This window comes from Nuphar pumila, chromosome 5 (assembly GCF_984573655.1).
Source record: "Nuphar pumila chromosome 5, dmNupPumi1.hap1.1, whole genome shotgun sequence".
Taxonomy (NCBI): domain Eukaryota; kingdom Viridiplantae; phylum Streptophyta; class Magnoliopsida; order Nymphaeales; family Nymphaeaceae; genus Nuphar; species Nuphar pumila.
Genome location: NC_143253.1, coordinates 6,572,877 through 6,578,041, shown reverse-complemented (window position 1 = coordinate 6,578,041; position 5,165 = coordinate 6,572,877). Strand labels below are relative to the sequence as shown.

Genomic DNA, 5,165 nt, shown 5'->3' with positions numbered 1-5,165 from the left:
GTGAAGTTTCTGGAATACAGACTTGTTTCTGCTGGCAAAATTTTGTTACAGCTTTCATGATGAATGAGTTACTGACTGAACTTTGAGTTCTGAAATATGTGGACAGTCAACTAAGATCCAAAGAGTGTGGTATTTAGGCAAGTCTGTGTCATTATTGCAAAATTTATTAAAGACCTGTGGCATCAACATAGTGAGCCAGTAGCTGAGCTGCTTAACATCAGGTATTCTAGTCCGTGCAACTTCTATCTAAGCCCTGATCACGTCTTCCTAATCCTAGTAAGGTTGCTGGGTCTGAAACCTTACCTGTCATAGCCTGTATATTGAATTGATGGATCTTGATTTTGAGCAGTTCAAGGACTGGACTGGTGTGTCTCTTCCATTTCATTGTCATGCTTTTCCTGTTCTGAAAAATAACTCTCTTTCCAAAAGACAAGGTTATGCTGATTAGTGTGGGTGATTATTTCCTCCAACTTACCTCCGTGCTGTGTCCTCATTATACTATTCTTAATGGGAAATAAACAGAAATGATGTGTCACGTCTCTTTTGTGCCGTGTTCTTGTGACATAGATCACTTTGTTCACATACATGTGAAAAGTTAGTATGAGCTACAATTTTTACTGCAAGTTCTATTGTTGAATGCTTCAAAATTTCAAATGTGTTTTGGTGTTTGATTTTGATTGCATCTAGATGGTTCTAGTCTTCATTTTGGTACAAACTAAATCTAATTTTTGTGATTGTTCTTGGTAAAATGTGTGCACTCTGGTCCCCCTTCAAGAGACACTCATGATCTAACATCCTGAAAAATTAACAGAAAATGTATCAAAATTGCTACTAGCTCAAGTGCAAGCACATAACCAATTTGCACGTGTCTGCAGAGAGAGAGAGAGAGACCTGATGAACTGCAAAACTAGAATTGATTCCAGCACCATTTATCTCCTTTCCCTGAACATATAGCCTCCTCACAGAAGGACCCATCCCCTTTGAGCATACAGCAATCACACTAATGTTCTTTGGGAAATCCAGTCCCATAGACTGTAGTCTGTAAATGTCCAAGTAGGAAACCATGTGAAAGCCCAAGAATGCTGTTTGGCTTCATATGAGAATATTTTCTCATAATTGTCCGCCTAACCTCACTTCATTTGGAGCTTATTTGGATTTTATATGATTTTTTCAAGAATTTCTGGAGTTCTTGAAAAGTTTGGTCCAGATTTGGGAAAAGCGGTAAATCTGTTTTAATTTTTGGGTTTTGAGGACTCAAATTGATCCCATTCAGGTTGTTTTTGGTATAGGAAGTTGAGAAAACTGATTCGGTAAAAGTTTTTGGGGTTTTGGAAGAGATTTGAGTTGTTTTCGGGGTAACTGTAGTTAGCAGTAACTTGGATTTGAGGTTCGAAGGTGTTGGCTGCCTCTCCTTTGTTGCTGGGTTTTGTGCTATATATGGTTTGTTTCAGCAGCCCTTGGCAGAGCAACAGATGTTGCATTAGGATGAGCAGTAGCACTTGGATCACCATTTACTTTTTGCCACTACTTTGGAGCAGGAATACAAAAGTGACATTTTTGGGGAGTGAGGTAATTATGTTTTTTATTCATAGACTCGCTTTTCATCCAGTTTAGGTTCTTTACCATCTAACAGATATTCTTTGTAGGAATCTTACTTGGAGCTGTTCACGGGATTGTTGAGTCATTGTTTAGAAGACACATTACAGTTTAAAAACTCGCTGGGTCAATCCAGTGACTCGGTTGACTCGGCCCGGATCGCCCAGTCACTGGGTCAAAAAACTTGAACTCGGTTTTTAAAAAACTTGGCCAAGTCATGCATGTATAAATGGCACAATCCAGATTCAATGCTGAATTCTATATGCCAGTAATCCAACTCGAATGTTGTGGATTTAGTTTTGATGAGTACTTTTTGGTGGAGCAGGGTATGCTGAATATATACAATTCTCTTAGCGATGAAGCCAAAAAAGAATTTGAAGCTGCATACAGTGCATCTTACTACCCCTGTATGGACATATTGTATGAGTGTTATGAAGATGTTTCTTGTGGCAACGTCTTGGCTGTGCACCACTTTTATGTATGTCCATTCTCCTACTTACCTGAATTTGTTTTGCACTAGACAATGTGAAACTTTGTCTTGTAAGACTTTCTTCATTTTCTTTTTTTTTTCGCCCATCTCTGATAAAAGACACTGGCGGGAGGGAAGCCCTCAGTTGAAAGTAAGCAAATTGAAACTGACAAATTTTAAGTTTAGTTTACAGAGTTCTGTTTGGGGGGTATGGTTGGAAGTTGTTTGAAGATCGTTTTGCTTGTGCCATGTGTTATCTCTGTAACCTAGAATAGTATAATCTAGGATTTTGCTCTCTTAAGTTCATATATTTCCTAAAATAGTATAAACAAGGATTTTGTGCTCTTAAGTTCATATATTTCCTAAAATAGTATAATCTAGGATTTTGTGCTGTTTAAGTTCATATATTTTTATAATTAGAACTTTCTATTCACAAATCTCCTTGATTTTATTTCAACTTTCAGAATCATTTGTTTTCAACAGGAAAAGGACGGGCTACCAGCTTTTCCTATGGGTAACATTGATCAGACACGGATGTGGAAGGTTGGGGAGTAAGTCCGATCGGTCCGGCCAGCTGGTGACTTGGGTCTATTGCATCCATTCACTGCAGGAGTCTGTTGCTCTCATGATGGCTCAGGTGAATTTTTTTTTCTTTGGCTTCGACTTTTTTGCATGATCCTTCTTGAAATTGCCAACTTCAGTGATCAGTGCTGTCCCTGAAGCATTTTATGCTAGTCTAATATAGATCAAACACCAGTTATTTACCTTAAATATGTTAATGAAGTCTAGATTGAATGTGTTGACCTCTTATATGTAAGTCGCAACAGGGTCACCAAGCTAATCGAGTGGTGCTAACAAGAAAGGACATTTTGGGAAAGCTGGCGTCACTTACACAACAATTTCACATAGCAAGAAAGGGCATACACACATAACAAACGCCAGTTATTTTGTTATTGGATTGAGCAATTTCATTATAAAAATGAGTTCTTTCAATTGTAATATTTTGGTGCATCATGGACTATTGATATTTGAAGCTCTTAAATAATTTATATCCACAACACCATCCGTGATCCAAAAGCATATTTTACTGAACAAACTGAACAAATCATCAATCATACTATAGGGATTAATGTAGAAAAAAAAATAAAATCAAGAAAATGTTGAATATAAGTTGTTAATGTTGGTTCTTTTGATATGGGGGTTGACAATGTTGGTCGCCTTTTGGTCACTCACCCGGTCGCTGGTTTCCTTTTTAGGACTATGGTAGCTTTGATATGAATACTAATCTCTCTTGTGCTTGATACAGATTGAAGTGCTGAGGAAGAAGGGACACTCGCACTCAGAGATCATCAATTAAAGTTTGATTGAAGCTGTGGATTCGCTGAATCCTTTCATGCATTTGATAACCGTTCAACAACAGCACGGTTGGGTTCAAGAAAGTGGGCTCCTTGCTTTGATTACATACTCACCCAGCAGATAGCCTTCTGTAAATTTCTTCCAATCGCTCTTGTTTCTATTGTAATTTTTTCTATTAACCAATGGACGTGGAGCAGGTCAGGTCATTGAAACCTGGCCAGACCCAGACCTTACCTGTAGGGGCCGCTTTGGCCCTTTAGCTTAGTTACACAAGACCTGGGCATATCATGCCTAGAAAGTAGGTAAGGGAGTTGGGCTCATCCATTAGGCTTTCAAGCTCAAACCTGCTTAGACCCTAGCCGGTCACTGCATTATGTCACAGTTGCACCCTAAGAAGAATACAAGGGTTTGTACTGGCATGAAATGAACCCGATTGATCTTGCTCATCGTCCATTTTCCTGAGTGCATGTATGCACATGTTGTTCTTCTCTGTTAATTTTTCGACTTGCTTTTATTTTGCAGGCATTTGTGGTTGTAGACAAGGGTGCATCGATCAACCAGGACCTCGTTAGCAACTTCTTGTTTGACACCGTACATGGTGCAATAGAGGTTTGTGCACAGTTGAGGCCAACCTCGTTAGCAACTTTCAGAATATGGATTCAAAATGTCAGGTTGATTTTGGTTGGACTTGAAATTCTATCAATGTCAAGTATGCATTTGCACAAGTCAGCACTTAGGTTGATTGTTTAATGTTATCATTTTATTAAATGTTCAACATTGCTTTTGTGTATGTTAAATGTTTTTAAATTGAAATATTGTATGTTATAATATTGTTAAATATTCAATATACATGTTTATTGCAATTATGTTATTTTTATTCAATTTTTTGTATGGTATATATGTTTATTAAATCATATTAGATGTTTACAGTATTGTATGTTACTCATATATAGTTTTTAGATTTTGTACATACTATTAATGTTAAAACCTGAATGATAATGATTCCTGAACAAGAATTTATTTACTTACTCATTATGGTGGTGGTGATAATTTCACTACGTAGTTTGATAAGGTTATATAGAAAAATAATTCATGATTCTATACATTAGGGATAACAATTTTTTGTGTGATTGTTTTCACCATGTACTTCCGGCTATTAACTTCATAAGTTAAATATATAATTGTTATCGATCAAGCATACATAATTTTACTAATCATTCCACATTGCAATTATGAAACTTAAATAATAAGGAATAAAATCATCAAATATACTTACTGTATGACCAATCATTTCACATTTGACCCAACACCCAACAACTCAAATATGGAATGAATGACCCCACAATAAATATATTTGATGATTTTATTATTTGTTATGTAAGTTTCATAATTGCAATGTAGAATGATTAACAAAATTATGTATTATGAATGCATGATCGATGACATTATATGTTTAACTTATGTTTGTTTTCTTGAAAAGTCGAGACGATGATGTCTCACCGTAGATACTATATTGTATTCGAGATGAGGGTTAAAGGCATTTACGACTCTTGAGAAACATGTCGACCATAAGTTATAAGATACAGAGTATTGTACATATGATTCAAAAGCTTTAAAAAAACTAATAGCTGGTTGCAAGAGTACATAGCGAAAACAATCACGTATGAACCATTACCTTTATGTATAGAATTATGAATTATTTTTTTAGGTAACCTTTTCAAACAACGTAGAAAAATGATCAACG

General features: G+C 36.2%; 1 long non-coding RNA gene across 1 annotated transcript; it reads left to right on the top strand.

Moving 5' to 3' along the window:
- The first annotated feature begins 2,553 nt into the window (after positions 1–2,553).
- On the top strand, positions 2,554–4,303 carry LOC149836608 (uncharacterized). The gene is made up of 3 exons (XR_016431821.1): positions 2,554–2,702; positions 3,372–3,551; positions 3,944–4,303. It is a non-coding gene; the product is annotated as an uncharacterized LOC149836608 (long non-coding RNA).
- Positions 4,304–5,165: the final 862 nt, after the last annotated feature.